This window comes from Ceratina calcarata, unplaced genomic scaffold (assembly GCF_001652005.2).
Source record: "Ceratina calcarata isolate Rehan_Ccalc_2016 unplaced genomic scaffold, ASM165200v1 scaffold135, whole genome shotgun sequence".
NCBI lineage: Eukaryota > Metazoa > Arthropoda > Insecta > Hymenoptera > Apidae > Ceratina > Ceratina calcarata.
Window position 1 is genome coordinate 70236 of NW_017134582.1, and position 21954 is coordinate 92189.

At 38.0% G+C, this 21954-nt stretch overlaps 1 long non-coding RNA gene across 1 annotated transcript in view; it reads left to right on the forward strand.

The window, feature by feature from the left end:
• Positions 1 to 3211: 3211 nt before the first annotated feature.
• The window catches only part of LOC108629528 (uncharacterized), a 237544-nt gene continuing 218801 nt past the window's right edge, over positions 3212 to 21954 (forward strand). The window contains exon 1 of the long non-coding RNA XR_001916848.2: positions 3212 to 3942. This is a non-coding gene — a long non-coding RNA (uncharacterized LOC108629528). The remainder of the gene's footprint in view (positions 3943 to 21954) is intronic.

Genomic DNA, 21954 nt, shown 5'->3' on the forward strand with positions numbered 1-21954 from the left:
ATTGTACTATGAAATTATAAGTCGGGCGGTTCAGTTTTAGGAAGTTACATTATCTGATTATGTGTGTGTGGTAAGCAAAAACTTATACATGTACATATATGTATGCTATTGGCGAAATTATAGCATACTCCATCTGTACGTTTACTTAGTAAAGTATAATTTTTTAGTATTTAGCGATAGAAAATTGCAAATATAAAAATATTATAATAGGTAACAGTGGGAATATAGAGCAGATTCTCGTATTATATGAGCACGATTTGTGTGCAGTTTCGCGGGTTTCATCGGAGCGCTATAGTCGTTTTTGCACTGAAATTACCAATCCGTTGGTAAATTCAAGTAATGTGTACACAAATTCATTTTGCAACTAATGAATTGCAATCCAAATAAACTATTCTCATTATTGAACGCAAACATAGGATCACTATTTAGTGCCACGTAGTGTTCTATTGTCACGATCCACTTTATAACTGTTTCATACTAATTCACATATTTCAAACGTTCTCGTTATCGTTAATTTTAAAGTAATCCAGAATTTATTTCTTAAATTGGTGGTGAAATTTTCGATCAATTCGTAATGTCTGAGATCGTAATAAAATGGAGAATCAGTGGTGATTCAAGTTGAGAAGAACGAATTAACAATTGCAGCGACTCGTTTTTATCTTATTACAGTTATTTTGGCACGATGAAACTCATCCCAGCAAGCAGGTTAATTCGGACCGTGGTATTAACGACGTAATTCCATTTAACGTTAAACCAGCGGCAGAGAGAAAACGCACGAGTACGAAGCGAGATAGCTGACTAAATAATGTTTTCCAGTACAAAACCCAACGTCAACCGATAAGCAATCGCAAGAATTATAATAGCGTTTAATAAATATATTTAGAGAACGGATAATAAGTCAGCGTGCTTATGGCGCGTCGTACCGGTGTATTTCCTGCTACGAAATTATTGTCTACTTTCGAGAAGATATAGATTTCTTCACATATTCTTCCATTTCGCCTACTCTTACCAAGGTGAAAAAATAGAGACGATCCCTGTTGCGCAAAATATTTCAGCAATTTCGCAGCCGTCGCGAAACGTAGACGTAACTATGCGGCTTCCGAAGCGAGAATGCATTACCGAAGGTTTCAGAGGTTTCGCGGAATATTTTAAATAGCTCGCGATCCTTTCTTTCATTTTCTGTTAAAAAATTTGAAGAATTAAGACGTTTAATTTGTATTTAGGATATCAGCGTGATTCTACGCAGGTTCCCCATATTATCGAGATATTTCAACATCTGTGTGTGTAATGTGTAAGCAGACTCGTATCCACACTGATACGCAGCATATCGCCAATAAAAAGGCTCCTGTCATGTTAAATAAATTTCGTTTTTCACGAAGTTGTCTAGTTGCCAGATGATACCAAGTAATCGCAATCAAAATTATCACGGGTTTATACTCATTGTCGGTCAATAGAGACAGTTTCGTCTGCTACCCGCTTCGACAATCGTTGTGTCGAGTATCTATTGACTAAAGAAAGGAACGAAGTACCAGGTGGAATTTACGAAAGGCGTTTAAAATGAAGAAGTGGAGGGTGGTGCCAAAATGGGAGAAGAGGAAGAAACAGAAACAAATTGAAAGAAACGTTTAGGTAAAAGAAAAAGATTTTTAATATTGTATTTATTTCGGTTATTGCATGGTATGTCCAAAATGATGTGGTGCGTTTAAACATTGTTCTTAATGTTGCATTATGATTAGACTTAAATACTACGTAATTGATGTATATTATGTTCGGAGTGAATAACGTAAGTATCGACATGCCCGTTGTCTGAATTGTGCAGTAGTAGAGGCAGCTATTAAGTCAGACAATGCATACATTAATATTTAATTCTTCATTATTTCATTCAATGTGTCAGTTCTAGTAATATATGTATGTATTAATAATTCATATCTATACGTATATATCGAGAACAACTGTATATACTAAATGTACAATACGTATTTAATAAAATAATATTAAAATAAAGAAAAGAAAACAACAGTGTAACTTTTCTATGTATAATATTTGTGGGTTCCTCGATTACAAAAGTAATAAAATTTATTCGCGTTGATTTTATCAATTATGCTACATCAATGTGACAGTTCTTACATTTTTGTTAATGATTAATTTAGCATTGTGTCCGAACGACGCAATTATAGCATGGCATAATGGCATGAAACGCAATTTCCGGTTCTCTAAATAATTACGCACATAATTGATGCGATTGCAGTGTAATTAAATTTATTGTTAGATAGTATGATTGTTTCACAATTAAATCCCAATTGCAATTTCTAATCAGCGTGATTCTCTTATCTCCGTTTGATGGGTCTTAGTCAGTCCTTAAATGATCGATACTTCTATTAATTAAACTCACGAATAACTGCTAAGACTGAACTTTCAAAAAAGATTCAAGATATTAAAATTTACTTAAGGCAGCCCATCCATGATAGAACTGACAATCATATTCTGATAAAATTTGGTGTATTTTTGGATAAAACTTTTAAAAAGACGTGGTTAAATTTGTAGAGATTCAGAATACTTACATATTATAAAATATGTAGAAACAAAATATTTAATAACTTTTCTTTTAGACAGTCTCATTCTCGAAAAATTTAATCACGCCGTTTTAAAAGCTTTAGCCAACACGCTTGTAGTCACGCCTCTGTGAACGCTTTATCTCATAAAAATATGATTATTAATTTTATCGAATCGTCAATACCCGACGGCAGCGTGCACATACTTCTGTTTTTGGTGAAACTAATATCTAATCGATTAAAACATGGTGCCTTCTGAACGGACTGGTATTAATATCGATTTTATCCGTTTCAAATTTATTTTATTACAATTTAAATTTTCTTGCTTGAAAGTAATTGAATGCATTAAAATGTAAATAACATTTGAAACCGTACAAGGAGGCCGCACATTCCAAACCTCTGGTATAGTGGTATACATGCATGCTGTTAAAAAAGTAGAAGATCCACAAACAGTTCGATCAAACGATACGACATTTTGACTGAAACCGTAGTTTTACGGAAACTAGCGTTCGTACGTTTTCGTATTTTCGAGTAATATCTACACTCGATACACTACACACCCGCTAGAGTTTACGATTTGTTTACATCGCATGCGCAGTGTGTGTTTCGCAAGCGCAGCAGACGAGTACAGGGAGTTCGTCCAGTCGTCCGAAAGCGTGCGAATGTTTTGCGTCTCTCGTGAGTTGTTCGTGAAACTCGTCTCGCGGCGGATATCAACAATATCCGAGGTGCACATTTATCGATATCATCGACGTTCAATCCAACTGCTCTGTTGTTAAGAAGAAAAAGTGTGATTCTTTCATTCGCATCGCGTCAAGTTTTCGGTTTAACTTGCCGTCTTTCGTTTTGGCGCGAATAAGCTCGAAGACTATTCGCGAACAGTATCGGCGTTGTTCAGTCGAAATACTCGAAACGTCAATTCTAATAAAAATATAAAATGGAAATCTAACATAACATTTGATTGGACCATTAAGAGTCTTATAACTCATTCAGTAGATGTTTATGTGTCTATTTATTAGTCTAGTTAGTTTCTTGATCACTATGCATGCTATTCAGTGTCCCATTGACAGTTTCCATTTAGATTGAAAATTATTCCGAAGTAGGACAATCGTGTGGGAAACAGCATACATATAGTAGAATTAAGTATGTAATAGAATCGCGTGTGTGAATCAGGAAATCGTATTAGACTAGATCGTTGTTCTAAACGCGAAGGTATTTGTTATATTAGTTCAAGAGACTAATGTACTCGTACTCAATAATATTATGAAGTGTTTGTGAATTGATGAAACTTTGCGTACAATATTAGACTAAGACGAGAACTTTGGAAGTTAGTGCACCGTGAAAGGATTACAAGGATCACTGAATCAGAGCATCATTCAACGCATCAAAGGTATGTTGAGATATCAGTTTGTGTTTGAAGAATTAAACATGCAGAATAATGGAGGAGCATGTATTGGGGAGTGATTACACCCTTTTCTATCTCAATTCAATATTTAGCACATGTCTTGTTATTTAATTTATAAAAAATTTAATTTAATTTATAAAAAAGCATTATGTTTTTATTCACAATGAGTAATCTGATTTCATAGTAAATTACGCACGTTGAAACATGTTGCATCGAGATCGTTTATGAAAACTGTGATAAGTTCAGTTTGCCTCCATATTATCGATTCTTCTTACAATCAGTTTGTTATGAATTAGAAACCGCGTAACAGTCTCTAAGATGTTGAATTCTGCTCATATGAGCCTGCCTGATTTGTATTCTACCGTCTCGAACGAATTATAAAATATGGTAAAAGTTAATGTTTACTTATTAATTTATTTATTAATTTTATTTATTACGTCGATTTGCAAGAACCTTTATTTATATACATAAAAATATAAATCTGAACGAAGAGTAGAGTTTAAGTAATTCACAGACAAATTTAAACATTTAAATATAAGAACAGGAAGAACAAATGTTTATTGTTAGTGTGAGGGGAGAGAGTAAGAATATAGTTTCCGCCTACTGACATGACTGCAGTCATTGAACATATCGAATAAGTGACTTAGTTTATTAACCTTCGAGGCTAATCTAGTCGTTACATTCAAGTGCCCAAAACTGGATTTGTATCTTTCAATAAAGTGCAATCATTCGTTGGATATAGCCACCAGTTGGGCTGGCTAGAGATGTATATGAAAGTACATGTAAGTATGTGCAGGGTGTGTATTGGCGCGAGTTGCGTTCGAGAGTCGTTGGAGATAGTTAGTTAGTTAGTTAGTTAGTCGTAGTTATTTACACGTTTCACTAGTTGTACACATATAATAAATCAATATTCTAATAAAGGGTCATTATTATTATAAAAGAAAGCTTTAGAAGGTCTTAGGCAGCGTGAGGGTGGTATTGAGTTTGATTTGTGCCAATAAGGGAAGAGAATCAACATTGTAATTTAATAAGTTTCACAAGAAATCAATTTCCAATATCGTTCTTCTCTCCTCAAGCGTAATGATATTAAATAAGCATGATTAAAGAGTAGTGATGATCAGTATAGCTCACGGGAGAGTTAGTCAACGAAGATGGATGACGTGAAAATTTGTGTTGAATAATCTGCAAAAATGCCTGATAATGTTTCTACGTATTATTATTTATGAATCTCGAGCAGATAAAATTACATACATATGTCGTCGACGCGATGTAGGAACAGCACAAAGTACCGCGCGTTCTGACATATTTTTAATTAAAATTCAATGGGACGGATCTTTTATCGAAACAGGTTGGACAAGTTGTGAAAGCTTGTTTCGTTAGCCGATAATAGCGAAATAACGTTGTTATTTAAAGTTTTTTATGACTATACGTAGTGAAGAGTTTCGAATGAAATATTTATCCACTACGCAGTGCATTTAAAAACAGCGGATTTATCTCTCATATTATTTAAATATATGGATATTCTTAAACATACTGGTTCCAATAGGAATCGTATCGGTGTGTAATACAATATTTGCTCTGCTCCCGAGTATTAACTAATTTACGCGGCACAAAGCACAATGCAATTTCAACGGATACGTAGAACAGGTTTGTTTTCGTTTTTATACCTTCGGGTCACGCGGACAAAGTCATTACCCCTCAGCTCAGTATCGGAGGGCTCGGCTAATTGAAATTCGTATAACGGACAGCCTACCGTTGCATCGCTCCGGGCGAGAACGTATCATTTTTTTCTCGACATTCTCTTTTTACATAGGATTTAATTTTCATGCGTCGCGTCGTTAATGTCACAGTGACACTTTTGTATTCCGTGTATACGCGTGTACATATTGGCTGGTCGATGTTATTGGTATGCTCTAAGGTTGTTCATGAATAACGAATGTTCCTTCGCGTCGTCCGCTTGGTTTCATCGAATATCGGTAAATTAGGTTTTAACGGTAATGACTTTTCATTGACAGTGATTGGCAATTCGGTAGGCCGGGTTAATTGCTCCATTAAACGGCCAAGGTGGCTCCCGAGAGCTGAGCATCTTACGGGTCTCGTTAACGCTTTTAGCTTGCCACCACGTTCCGGATTAAAGGAGACGAGATTCATAGATAACAATATTTATGCGTTTAAGCCGGTCTTTGAGCTTAGAACTTGCTCTAGGCAATCTTATTTATTAGAGACCAGAATGCGGGCGTTTATCTTGTTGGCCGTACAATAGGGTAGAAAAAGGACGAGATTTGTCGATATACATGTACACGAAATTCGTTGATTCGTTCTTGCATAAGTGAATTTGAATCCTTTGACCTAAACAAACGTATTTAATCACGCGTAATTATATATTCGCATGATAAAGGATCACTGCTTATATGTTCGCATGATAAAGGATCACTGCTCTAACGTTTTCCGTGTTTCGTAAAGGTTGGTTTCAGTCATTTTTCTCTAGCCGAAATCCATAACAATAGTTCGCTAATTAAACTGACAATCGAAGTAATATTGTTCCGTGGTGCGATCGACGATCATTGTTAGAAGTCCTGAATTTAACAATTTAAAATCTCGGAGAGTTCTTTCCATTAACGATACAAAGGAGGAGAGTGTTTAAAGCTTGCGAACAGCGTGTACACTGCACTCCCGACGAGCCTCAACTCGGAGAAAAGCTTAGGTGTGTCGCGCATAAATCACCTCCGAGAGTTTCCACTTAGATTCGACAATTTGGTTTTGCCGCTGGTGGTGCATGCGGGTATTAACGATGGCTGTACGATTAATTTCCATGGCCGTAGTCGGTGGAACACATGAAACTCGCATACGCAAGCAAGCTACGGGGATAGGTATACCCTCCTCCGTCTCGTGGAGGGATGAGGGTCGATTTCGTAACAACGACTCAGCGCGTTTAACGTCTTCCACCGTGCCACCGTAATAAAGAGCTTCATAATTTAAAGCGACCTGTCTAGATAGGAACTTATAAATTGTTTCAGCTGGCAGGGTGGTCAGCATTATCGCGTAATCGGAATTACGAATGCCGGGTGGCTTCTCGAACCTATTCCTGTGTCCTCCTACCCCTTATACACACACCCTTGAGCATGGCATCTTTATTGTTTTCCACATAGCCATGGTATCATCTCTCGCGCGTGCATAGTATACAAATGAGGGGGCCACGTCGAATCTCTATAGTAGAACGAAATTGTTGCACGACAGAGCTACAATTGTTTCAATAGATACTACATGCATACAAATAATTAGAATATTCACAATGGTTGAAATAAATCGGTCTTCATTTATGAAATTTTCTTATCTGTACTCGAAGTTCATACAGTCTCCGGACATGTGGCCGCGAGTCATGCTCATTAATTTTTGGAAATACTCGCGAACAAACGACTCTCGAGTTTGGTCAATGTTTCTTCTCCTTGTCTTTCTTTTGTTTGGAATCATGAATTATTAATACTTATTAATTTCAATTCAGCAAACAGTAGAAAAATGAATGAAAATGTAATAAATATTACACAGAATGTTTTAGGTAAAGGTGGCCATTTAAATATCTTCTATTTCGTATGTTCTCAAAATACTGGAGATGAATATAAAAAAGGTAACATGAATTATACGGTTGCAAAGGAAATATGTATATCCTGTAACAGAAATTTGTTTTGTGTGCTGATGTTTTTTATTTTTTATGTAAAATATGTGTACTTTTGTCTATTGTATCGTGTGGCGGATGCAAAAATACATTCCGATATATTCAAATGTAACAGCCTCGCGTGTAACAGCTTTCGGTCTTTGATGTTTTCCGTTTTCGACGCTACCGTTCTGCTACCGTTTGTCATAACATAAAAAACAAAAGAGATATTTAGTTGAGAACAATTAAAGGNCTTCTCCTTGTTCGGAATCATGAATTATTAATACTTATTAATTTCAATTCAGCAAACAGTAGAAAAATGAATGAAAATGTAATAAATATTACACAGAATGTTTTAGGTAAAGGTGGCCATTTAAATATCTTCTATTTCGTATGTTCTCAAAATACTGGAGATGAATATAAAAAAGGTAACATGAATTATACGGTTGCAAAGGAAATATGTATATCCTGTAACAGAAATTTGTTTTGTGTGCTGATGTTTTTTATTTTTTATGTAAAATATGTGTACTTTTGTCTATTGTATCGTGTGGCGGATGCAAAAATACATTCCGATATATTCAAATGTAACAGCCTCGCGTGTAACAGCTTTCGGTCTTTGATGTTTTCCGTTTTCGACGCTACCGTTCTGCTACCGTTTGTCATAACATAAAAAACAAAAGAGATATTTAGTTGAGAACAATTAAAGGTATAAATCATAACATATTTTATGAATTTATAACTAGTAGACGTTTGCGGGCTCATAATCTCATAAAATATTGAAGCACCAATTGAGAGTAAAAGAGTATATGAACGCTTGTCACATATGTACATTACCTCCAGAGGAATATCCCTTTATGTATTAAAAAATTTATCCCGGCGGTACCCCCGATTACTCTGACGGAATTCAAACCGAAGGGATGATCGAACTTTTAAATATGCATCGATCGTTTCGCTTTCCGGTGAGAGTTTCGTATGGTAGCTAGACGTACTGTATGGCAGACGACGACGGCGACTTACCCGTTACCTGCGGAAGTACCAAACTATAAATTTTTCGAAGTTTTACGAGTCAGTCCGAAAAAGTATTCACGATTCCTATAAGAGAAACCGTTTATATTTGAGGAAAACATACCGGTCTCTAAGGTATGTTCCCACATATGTATGTATATGTATATGTATACCTTACGTGCGAATTGATGCACATCCTCTCTTTCTGCTTTCTCTTCTGCAGCTCACATATACCTACACCTATCTCACCTCTTTGTACCTTTTCAATTCGCGATGAAACCGTTTCTGTCGCTGTATATCTGTATCTGAAGCTCGCGTACTGCTATGTCGAAACGTTTCTTTGTAGCACGAAAATTTGCTTTTCACCATTATATTCGGACTGTAATTCCGTCTGATTGATTTCTTTTTATATTCCTCCCATATTTTCATTGATTTGAAGAAGCACGATAAGTGACAAAATGCAACGAACTTAAACGGCCGAGCTACGAAGGCTTAATTTATTAACTCTTTCGCTACGAGCGGGTTCTCCGCCGCGGTACTTCCGCTGAACGGAGCGCCGCGACATCACTGCACGCTACGCGACGCCAAATGATGCAAAACAAAATACTATCAGTGCATGTCCAGAGTGAGATACTTATGCAAAACGGTTAGTCAGCCGCAATACCTCAGTGGCATCTCTTGGCGGGCCACTATAGTTGCCCGTAGTACCACAGTGGCATTTTTTGGTGGGCCACTATAGTGGTCCATAATACCTCAGTGGCATCTTGTGGAAGGCCACTATAGTGGCCCGTAGTACCTAAGGGTTAAACTAAAAACAAGCAAAAGATGTCATACAAAGTCAGAAAACCTTTCTGTTTCAAAAGTGTCCATAACTAAGAATTGAGAATCAAAATATGTAAGATCGGGGGCATCACAAGCTAGAAAACTGTAGTTTAAAAGTTAGTATGCGTTGTTACTCATTTAACGTACACAATACATTTGTATTTGTGTATAATAGCGATCCATATCAATCTTTGTGTAACATTTTTCTCTTTTTGGTATAGATGCATAGATTAAGAGGGTAGACTCTGATAGCGGCGCGATAAAGCAGAATGGTAATGTTACTCACTAAATTGGTCAAAAACACGGATTTACGCTATTCTATTCTACGTCTTTATTTCTGAGAATCGAGACAAAATTCGTTTTAATGTTCAGTTTGAGGTACATTCTAGGTTGCTCTGTACATTATTCAATGAGATTTTGCCAATATTTAATAACACAATTGTTACAAAGTGAACCAAAAATCTTAATTACCATGCTTTGGATTTTAAGGAATTTTAGACCAGAGACAGATTATTCTAAATAAAATAATGACGCGAATAAAATAAAATCAAAACGCGAGAGATCGCCTACTTGCAGAAGTTCCCATCGCTTCCTTCGAAAAGGAGCATGGTGAGCGAACTGGGCCGACACTGGGTCCGTTCGGTCTTGCCGGGTGTTTGTGGCCGACTGCTCGAAGGAAAAAGAGTTTCAGGAACTTTGACGAAGAGGGATGCCTCGAACCCCGCGTTCCGAAAAGTTCGCCGATCCCCGAGAGGTCCGGGAATCTGCGTTCTTAGCCTGGGACGTTTCTATTGAAAGCTTTCTTTTCGGGTCGTACCTGACGGATCGACTTATCGCAAGTTTTGTCGTTCCCTCTCTGCTCGCCGTCTTGGACCGAGGGGATGGAATAAAGGGTGGGCGCGAACGAGTTCTGGATGGACGAGAAAAAAGAGGCAACGGACGAATCTCGCGGAATACGAATTCGCTCGAATAAGAATGGGATCCGGGTACTCGAGATCGACGAGGAGCTAAGGGCGAGAAATGAAGTTAGTTAGAAACGGCGAGAAGAAGCGAAATATTCCGGTGAGATTGGAAGAATTCCAAGAATACGGAGAAGCCGCGAGACCATTCCCCACCCTTTACTGACCAAGTAGATTAAAGATTAAAGAAGAGCTGCGAAGAAGATTTCGAGGTTTTATTAAATATTCATTCAACTACCCCCATTTATAATATAGATATTAGTTATAACAAAAAAACTGGAGGAAAGTTCGTTATCTACGAACTCACCGAGGTCCGAGTTCTACAGAAAATTGAAATTTAAGCTGCTCTTGTTTAAAGAATAGCTCGGGTGAAGCTGCTTTCTTTAATCCTCTTTTGGTACAATTCTTTCATATTATTGCGTATCCTTCATTAGGTGTATGATTAAACTTGTATACAATTGGAAAATACAAGTTGCAGAATTATTCATTTATTCGAGAAGAAAACAAAGATGAATAATGGAAATTGTAAATTATAGTACAAATAAGTACGCTTCTAATGAGTACATAATTGACTATTCTCTCAGCATTTGTCGACGATTAATTTCTCTTATCAACTATTCATCTTCTGCCGTTATTTTAAACACAATGTCATTCTGTGCGTTCATTTGCTTTGCGCGACAGAGCTCAATGCCGGGCTACGTCTACCGCGCGAAGTATCGGAGAATATTGACACGAAGGATGTTCTCTCGTTGGAGTTCTTCGAGTAACGCGCGTGGAGACCTCAAAGGTCTCGGTGAAGAGCCCCCGCACGTAACCTTACTCCCGTCGTAAAAATGCAAAGCGTTCCGCGCGAATAAAAAAGTTCCCTCCGATCGGGCGGCGCGAACCTCATGAAACTTTCAGAAGAAACGACTATATAGCGTTGCCGACAGGAGCAGTTGCGTGTGGAATGCGTTGTTGATGTTCCTGCTTCTCTCTCGTCAATTCTTTCCCCTCCATCTTCTCAACCATTTTGAATCCGGCCGGAAGCGCGCTGGGCTTCCGCTGCAACGCGTTACGTGACTGCACTGATACCTTTCCAGCCTTGCCTAGAGTAGTTTTGCAACTCCTTCGAGGTATTTCCTTTGAGAGTTTAATTCTCCTTCGCCATGAATCTTATTTGAAAACCTTCGCTTAATAAATGATCGATTGTGCTCTAGTCGAAGGAGTGGATGACGCGAAAACGGATTCTTCAAAACATTTTTCTTTGTCGAATTGTAATATCTATTTAAACGCAGGGCGGTTTCTTCCATGCGTTCGTCAAATAATTGAAAACGTTGTTTAATTGAAAATTTTTTACCTCCTTTTCACGGGGACGCCTGCAATGTCTTTTTTCTTTATACATTTTTCGTTTCCAGTTTCTTAACTTAGCATTAAGTGAGACAACGAAGTTCCAGTATAATTTCTTTTCCATCTCGGTTAATTTCCTTTATTCTTTCGAGACGAAGAATTATTTCAAGAATACGCATTATTTATATTAACGAACTTTCTTTCTCGAGACTTGAAAATTTTAATTCGTGCATAACAAATCTTGTTTACTTTTTCAAAGACGTCTTCTGTTTTATATTAAAAATAAGTTACATTTGATTAAAAATTAGTTGAATTTAACAGTTTCTTATGCTATACCGTGTTCTTCGAGCATCGAGTTTAATTTTCTCTCAATAGATTTGATCAGACATCTCGGCGAAAGTTCCTCGCGTCGACTTGTTAGGAGGTTGCACTTACTTCTTCCCCAAACTCTCTTCAACTAAAAATCTCAAAGAAGAAGTATTTCAACGTGAAGAGAACAATGATAATGGCGTAATGTGTATCCTTTTGTTCTCTGTTTGTACTAGTTGCTTTCCTGCTTTAAGATCAAAGCACACTCTTTATTACAAAGCAAAAGAGATATTTCTACAGTTTTTAACCAATCTCATTGTCCTTTAACATTTCTTATGCTTATTTTGGGCATCCCTAGGAATAAAATTTTTTGTTTTGTAGTTCATTTCTCTTCTGATTTTGCTTGGAACGAAACCAATTTCGATACCCTATGATTTGAAACAGACGGTTCTCTCGAGCGAGTCCCTTTTATTTTTCCAACATTGTTACTGGAAATCGCATCGCACGTGGACCGCCTCTCACGATGAGAAGCGTGCCAACTCTTTTCATCGTGTTTGACGATCCTGTATCATAGGAGGAACGAAAAGGGGCAGATATACTCAACAAAGATGTTGTTTGGCTTTCTTCCTGGCTTTGTTGGTACCGTTTGCTTGTGAATAACAGGTTTTTGTAACACACCTGTACGTGCTCTCGATGACTGTCTATTCGACCTGACCGAGTCTTCCGTTGTGTCAGTTACGAAAATAATAGGCACATCCATAGGCGAAAAATAGATTCAATATTTGAACACACTTTTTATTATTATGAGCGTTATTATTAAGAATGAATAATTTTATACGTACACAAGCAAGTAATTCTTAAATTCGATAAAGCAATTTCTAAACGCTCCTCCTTGCTGATAGAGCCCATTCTTTTATTGCTAATTTTCTCGGCGTAAAGAAGCCGGAAAGGGATTCAAGAGGGCAATTTCGTTGCGGAGCAACAATTTCTTTTGAAGCTTGAAGCGGCCCACCGGTGTGGTCGAACGAACCAATGCGTGGAGCTAAGGCAGTTAGATGTTATCGTATTTCGCTGTGGCTAACTCTAGGGAATATCCCCGCCCACGCCACGGTATCCTTCTCGTCCAGTTTTCTTTCCCGTTTCTCTTAGCCCGGGCGCTTCCCGGCACGGTGGTGCAGCTCGCTCGGGCCGACGTGTCCGATTCTTATCGATTTTGGTCTCGCCACCTCCAATCGCGATGGAGTTTCGCCTTCCCTTCCTTTCTTCCTTTGATTCCCGTTTCTTTTCCATTGCTTTTCTGAATGGCACTGAATCTTCCTAATGGACCGCCGTACCACGCATTAATGTCAAATGCATCGGTTTCCAGGTTTGACCTGGTTTCTGAAATATTGTGTGTTTTATTTTTCTCAGGCATCGATAGCTGCTGCGATCTTACTCTTGATTTACAGTTATCGGTGTATCGGTTCGTATAATTTTTTCATTATCCGAATACAAATGTGGTTTCCTTTATCCTTGCTCTCTTTATTATATTAATATTAGTATGATGCTTTATACATTGCAGTGTAACCAATCAGTTTCTAGATAAATTACTGTACAATTCAATATGAATATTTCCAAAGCGCGTTCAAGCTAAGCCTTGCAAATGAAAATAAACTAATTTATTCACCTTATTAAATCAGATTTCCTTCTTTGGATGCCCTTCATTATTCATTACTATTGGAGAGTGAAGAAAACCCCAATCTACATTCCAGTTCTTTTATTACTTAATAATTTCCACTTTGAGCTTCATGAGAAGTTAATTAAAGCGTAACGGCTGGTAGTAATTGTTTTTATCCAATAATTGAAGGGATAAAAGTCATAGTTCTGTAATCACTATTCAGAATGGAAAGGTAGCGGAAATGGTACAGCTGTTATGTTAACACGTCTAGATTGTACTATTATCAGTTTGCAAGGAAGATGAATTAGGATTTATTTCACGCTTTTTTACCGTATTAGCATTTGTAATTCAAGAAAGTAATGCAAGTCATAACTTGCAAGAAAAATTGCTTATATCATCGTGGCTTTCATTCCCTTAAGTAATAGCTTGCTATGGCTTTGAGACCTTTGATTAATTTTTTATCTCGTGATGTTATTATACTTTTCGAATTGGTAGTTCGATAACGACCGTCATTTGTAGCTGCTCGTGAGCTTTTTTAAGATCATCGGGGGTAGAGGGTCGAACGACTATCGCGAATCGCCATAAATCGAGATTAAAACGGTGATTCAAGATGATCAGAATCATGTCGATCGAAACCTACGCCCACGCCCGGCCTCGCCTTTTTATTTTTCATCAAAGGCCTTCCCTGCCTACTATAATCCCCCCTAAACGGTTTAACTCGCGCTACCTCGGGTCTCATTTCTCGTTCTCGTCTGCAATAGATTTTCGGTATAGAAGATAAAACTCTTTAATGGTAGAATTTGATCAAAGGCGACCATCGACTGTCATGTGAACCATAAATCCGCGCACTCCGACTAGAATTTCGTTTCCACCGCCGAAGGAAATTGATGTCGTCGATTTAGCTTTCTATTCTGTTACGCGTTTTCGTTATATTTTTCCTCGCGCAAAGGTTGTACTTCTTTCGTATTCCTGTTTATTGAAATAATTCTTTCTTTTTGACGAAAAATATTTTCTAATTAGACTGCATATTTTTATACGAAACAAGAGATTCTTAATATTATTGTAAATTAAATAATGAAATGATTGAGACCTTTTCCCTTTTAAAAATAATCATTTATACATACTATATTTTCGATATTTTGCGCATTATATGTCTGCACACACAATTCGTCTATAAATTCATGAAACCTGTATGTTATAACCGAAATAAATTGAATGCATGAAATAAAATACGTGAGGAGTTAATTATTTATAACGATCTTAAGCACGTTTATCCTCTCCAGTGAATTCGCTTTGAACACGTAGTTAATTGTCTTATGCTCGAATCTGTCTGAACAGATAATCAAATTAGCGACATCAATATCCTTAGCAATACTCGAATTCGGTTTACTTGAGGGCTCGTAGTTACAGAGAGACGACGACGCGGCATGGGAAGACTTACGCATCTCCTCTCCTGCCTTCTATGCATATGTATTTCCATGATGATTTAAAGGCCCGATGTTCATCATCAAGGGGCTTACAGGGAAATCCTTTGTGTGCCGGCGCGTATGATTAAAGCTGTTCAATCATGTCTCAACATACACCCGATCACGTGAGAGTACTTACCTCCCCATAGAAAATAATATGGCTTCTTGTTCTTTAAACGTCGGTTCAATATAACGATCTGTCGTCTGTCGTGAATATGGTAATACCTCCAAGTGAGTAGATAATGATAATACTCGCTTTAGAATATTCTTGGAATGATTTTATACGAAGATGAAATTCGGCGGGCGATAATAAAAGAAACGGAGAGGCGGACGGATTTGCAAAAAAGTTATGTCTGATATTTTCGGGGACGTTGAAAATTTATATTTCCTGAAAGGGATGGTGGACGGGGGAAATAGCACGTGGAATCAGCGAGTGCCGGGTATAATCTTTTTGTGAGCGATGTAAGATGAAGGAAAATTAGTTTTTTCCCCTTCATTATGATTCGCATATAAATAATTAAAGTAAGCGACTAAACTCGCATTTATTTGCCTCGTATTTCCTCACTAATTATGATCTGTCATACAATATTAGTTGTAGTCTTTAACATTAAGTGTTATGTTCATAATTAACGTAACCGAATTAAACAACAATGCATTTTTAAAAATAATTTTTCCTCTTCTTACGATATGAGAGTTACTATTAGCTGATTCACTGGATCGATGAATAAGGGAAGAAAGATATAACGATTAGCGAACCGTAACCTAATGAGGAGACAATTCAGGAAGTAGAAAGGCGTGGTCAGATAAAATGGCCTGAACCCGAGCATTTACACATAGTTAGCAGGGTTTCTGGTAATACTCATCGCTCTTAATAGTTTATTAACACGAACCCAGCACGAGTTCGATTTTTCTACAATAGTTTTTATTAAAATAGAATTAAATTCATTATTTTCCTACTTAAATTATTCTTCGTCGATCTCCTACGTATTTATTCTTTATGAAACGAGTAATGTCTTATCATTCAGCTTTCTTCATAATTTAAACTCCGTTTAACACTTTTGGACGCGTTTTCTCTCCAAGCTTAATATATCAAATTTTTGTTCCCCTTAACGAGAGTAGATGAACACAGGGTACGTAGCGGAAGAGATTAACGTAACGCCACGATAAATCGAATAAAAGGAACGGAAATGAAAGTGCTCCACTTTACGAGTTAACAATTCGCACTTGATCGTCGAGCGGGGAAATGCATAGCTAGTATAGCTACCCAGGTTACACTCGTTTAAAAATTTTTGATACCTCCCGCGAAGGAAAAAAGTAGGTCGACGCTTCGGGCTGAATTAAAGCTCTCGTTTCCTCTCGCGCCGTCATGTTTCCACTTTTTTTGCACGTCCTCCGCTCATATTCTTGTCTTTAACTTGTATCCATCTGCCATGTCCCACAGAACACTTATTACATTCCTTCGAAGTTGTCGTTACTTCCAATTTTTGGACAGTAATTTGTGAAGTATAAATAAGAGCTGTTGCAACAAATTAATCTACTCTAATTAATTATCTGAGATATTTGGTCCTGATCCTAAATAATTGTATCTTAATTAACGGTTAAGCAAGTTTTATCAGTTGGACATTTGTCCTTCAATGAATTCATTTATAATGAATTTGATTCAAATTTTCGAACGCCAGTTGAAATTAACTGCCTCTGCTGGACTGTTCACATGCGAATAATTACGGCGTGTGAAAACGTGTGAGAACTGTCGAGAATGTGGACGGTCTTCGTGATGCGTAACCACCTCATGTAATATAGATTACCTAATCGGCTATTCGTTTGGCTTAACATGCCGATAATTAGCAACGATTTTATCTATTCGTAATCGTGTGGACCGCCATTTTCCCTTTTTTATTTAGTCTGCGTTTAATCCTGTCACTATCATTTATAATTCAGTAGAACAACAACGTTTTCCGTGTTTCGTAAAGGTTGGGGAATTTATCGCTGCACGTTTAACGCAGTTCACTGCTCATTTTTCAATACTCTCTGGATTTACCATTTCGAAGCATATCTTCATTATCGACAATTTTCCTATTCTTCTTAAAGAACAGATGTATATGTATATGTACAGCGTTTATATCTGCGTTTTTTATCTGCTATTCGAAAAATTTATCTCGAAGTGACAAGTAAATCAGAATACATTAGCGTATTAAATGCATATACCTCTCGGTGCATTAACCGTTTTAAGTTTCACTGCGTATTCATCCTGTTATTTTTCCATGGTTTTGCGGCGAACTGTGGTAGTAGCGATACCAGTAGAGAAAGACACCATTCAATCCGCGAGGCATACTGAGTTATGTTCCTTTTGTATTTTTACGTCGCGAATTGAATGCAAACAAAGGAACATTGCTCGTCCGCGCAAGTAGATGAAGGAACTGGTCATTACCCGAGAAATCGACAGCAGCTACTGCTTAGAAAGCGGGAAAAAGGGCAAAGGATCACGAGCCAAGAAAAACGAAGACCTTCTTGACCTCGTTAAACGGCACGCTGCGAAAAGGTGAACGAAGGAGAAGTGCCGCCGTCTCTTTTTCGATTCTGCATCTTGTACTTCCTTAGAACTCCTTGGGAAGATTTGTGGACCGAGAAAATGAGATGGATAAAATGATTCTGAATTTCCGTAAATGAGTTATACTGTTCGCTTGAAGTACGTCTACTTCTTTTGAAGAAATTACATATTTACTCCATTATCGTATTTAATCTCTTCACAATATAGCATAAGCATTTCCTAATATTTTCACTATCTCTTTATAGTTAACGAGAAAACTGTTATTTTACAAAATTGTTGGTCTCACAAGAATTTGGGTTATATCATCGTATTACTTTATCGATTGGTATCTGCACGCATGCAAATTTTTGTATCTACTTTACATCATGATACAGCTCAATATTTTGGAAAACGAAAAAAAGTTGCGCTTCAACTTTGATGAGAAAATTTTGGTTAGAACGTTGAATCTCGAATACCTCAAGCATAATTTATTCCCGTTACTAAAAAAGAGAGATAGATAGATAGATAGCGTTTATTGGGCCATGGGGTAAGACCCCATGTGGTAATAAAAGAAAGAGCGCAGACAAAAAGAAAAGAATAAGAAAGTAGTAACAGAGAAATACGGAAAGAAATAATATAAAAGATAAGTTCATAGTGAACGCGGCGCTAAAGCGAAAAACAGGACGAAGTGAATACAGCCTCCAAAAGGTAACGCAGATACGCTAAATAGTAACTTAAAATTAAACAGTGCAGAAATTGCACAATAAAGAGAGTAATAAATATAGTTGAATAAAACTAAGAACATGTACAGTTAGACGCAGCTCTGAAGAAAAAGAAGAGAAACGATAGATAGATAGATAGATAGATAGATAGATAGATAGATAGATAGATAGAGAGAGAGAGAGAGAGAAAGAGAGAGAGAGAGACAGAGAGAGCAGGAAGGAAAATTCATTATTAGTTCCGGGTTAGCGTATTCAGGACTTTTAAGTAACGAGGTCGATCTGTTGACTCTAAATTAAAGCTACCAACCCCCGTTATAGCCGTTCCCTAATGATAACAGTCAAAGAGGTTTCTTCCATCTATATTTTGATGTAGGTTATGTTTGGTTTCCTTTGAAACTCGAGTGCTTAACTCTATGAGTCCAATCTTAAGAAAACGTACGAGTTTTCGGTCGTAGCAATAAGGACCCTACCGATTCCCTCTTAGAACGCTCGTTCCCGTATTTTTCGTTTTTCAATCAATCTATGTAGAGATAATGCTGCCGCGAATCTATGGATTCAGTGGCGAATTATAAGCTTCGAAATTGAAGGTAAATTAATGATCACGGCAGTCGGATGAGTCGGTCTGACAGTAATTACCGATCCCGTTGGGATTCGAGTTCTTAGGTAGACAGTCTGGAACCGAAAGAGGAAGGAGCGGGACGAAGTAGACGGCAGAAAGCTGGCAGACGCGCGGGGTGAGAAAATGAGGAAAGTAAGAATAGCGTTTGGAAGTTGGAGGCGAAAGCAAAGGTCAAGGGAGGAGGTGGAAGAAAGAATTTAACCAAACCTCCCTGTAATTTCTCGTTCATCCCTTCGCAAACCTCCTGGCGCCTAGGAGCCTCCCGTGAAGGAGTCTCGAGGTGACGGCGTGCTGAGCGAGGGCTGCCAGCAAAGGAAGCAAATATGGGTAGCGCGATGGGAGCGAGGGAGAAAGAGAGAGCGACGGGGTACGGGGTTGCCGAGCGAGTTCCCTCTTCTGGGGATGCCGTGCGCTAGCTGAGTTATTGGCGTTACGTTGGACGTCACATGCAGCGCAGACCCCCGGTAAACCTCTGCTCAAGTGCTCTAGCGGCTTCCTATCTTCGGCAAGTAAGACGCAACGTCAAATGCAAGATAAACATCTCAATCCTAAACAGATAAACGCTTGGATGACGCCTGGTTTATCGATTATCCATGAATGTTACGTGTTACATGTTACATTGTAATTTTTTACGCATGCATATGCATCCTTTCATCGTATTATTATAAATAGCCAAACGTGTCACTCACTGTACATCTCAGTTCGTAAGTCTTAGATTACTTCCAAATGCTTGTGATCTATAGACAATCTGATAAATATTCCAAATTAGTGACCATAAGAAACTATTTAAGTTGAAAGAAAACTCGTAACTTCAGTAGTAAAGCAGTTTCCTGCAGTTAGAATTTAAACGTAGCCCCACGAATACGCAGCTGCAATATTTTTGAAATACGAAGTTTTCCGAACATTTTTCAAAGACGTCGCCTGGTCATTCGCGAAAGAGAGGATAATCACGTCACGCACGTCCCGAGGAAAGAAGAGAGATCTAATGATTAATACACACGTTTCTCGTCGCTTCAAGCGCGGAATCGCACTGGCTTGGCCGGAATAATCCTAATCGCGGAAGGAAACATTTCTATCTGTGGAACGGAACGACGAGAAAAGAAAGGATCGTGCGTCGCGCTGCGAAATCTCGAGAAAAACGAGATTGCATTGTTCTTTATTGACTTCCCGATGTACTGCCTGAGAAATGTTCCGCTGCCAGATGAATAACGAAAATGGGCAGCTGTTGCAACGGCAGTTTCTCTCGTGTCGCTGGAGAATAATGCAACATTGTCGCGCTGACGCAGCAGAATGTATCGAGGATCGTCCTTTTCAATCTTTGAAAACAAGTATATACCGAGTGGTCTGCCCTGTTTCCTGGATTCCCATTGTGTTGTCATAAAAATTAATGGAATTACCTGTGATTTATCGACACGATAGAAATCGAATGATCGTGCTGTGAAAATTCGTCTTTAATATATAGAAATTTTTTTTTTATTCCTATGAACAAATTTGTACTGCAGTTTTCTGTTTTTCGTTGTAATTAGTAATGGAAGTTCTTGGACCATGTTTTTGAACCTGTTAATGGTATCGATCTCGCTCGGCGTTAATAAGCCGAGATGCGTTATCGATAAAACGGAACACGCTAACCCGTGCAAAATACCGGGCTTAACGCGACGTGGCGTGACGTAGAATAACGATATGTATCCGGTGCGGTGGGACGTTATCTTGTATGTATTACTTTACATTTCTTCAAGCCGATAGCACGGCAAAAAATCGTGGAAGAGTCAGCGTGTAAGGGTGTTCTATTCATGGGACAGACATGACGCGACGGCAATTTATATTTGGCAATTAATTACTTGGCAGCGTGTACGAGGGGCTTAATTAATACTCGAACCGGTGCAGCGGCGTATAGAAAATGAGACGTCCAACTCCATTTTTTTTATCATACTGCTGCTAAAAAATTCATACGATGATGACCTAACAAATGGTGAACGTTTATGAAATCGTGTCTATCTTTACTTTATCTCATAAGTTCCTTTCGCTTTATTAATAAATGATGATTACTTCATGTTATTGATGTACGATTCATTCTGATTTATTAGGATTTTACTATAGTAGTATTCAGTCTTTTCAAAACCTTTCAGCTTGACATCAAAATATTATTCTCGATACATTTTTGTGTTATTCATTAAATCTTTTACTGCGAAGAGAATTTTTTAGTAGAATGAATAGATAATGATCAGACAGGCAATATTCAGAGAGTACGGAGAATGAAGTAGAGCATTCCAACCAAATATTAACAATTTGTTTCTAACCGCGAAAGGCATTTGGGCTCAGGCGTTTTCATAATGAAATACAAGTCCAGGTTCTTTCAATTGTTCCCTGGGAACAGTATTTATAGTCGGTTCATCTTATGGAAGCGGTTCGTAACAAATAAAAGGAACTATCGCGTGCAGATAGCGAAAGAAACTTCTGAGACAATCTAATACTCTCGTATCACGCTGTATGTACGCATAAACAACCAGCCCACTCGTAACAATTACGCGTTTGCACAAGCACTCAACAATTACGCACTGCACAAGCGATGGATATTCCATTACGCGCATATTGTTTTTACGACGCGTTACGGTGAACGGAAAACGGTGTTGTCGATAGTCGGAGAGAATTATAGGGGTTTAATAGCCTGGATACATATAGCGGCGGCGTTGTTGCCGGTGATCGATCAAAGTCAAAGGTCGATTGGGAGCTGCCAGTTTCTCTCTTCGGGTCTCTCGAGTAGGTCGTAACCGGGCCAATGCTTTATTTGTTCCTGTCGATACGGAAAGGTGGTTACAGTGTATCGTGATCACTGTCGCGATCGGTCGCGCCAGGTTTCTTATGTAAATCTCTTTTTGCACCAATTTGCAATCTATCGCTGGAACTAACTTCTATTTCCAAATGAAAGAAAC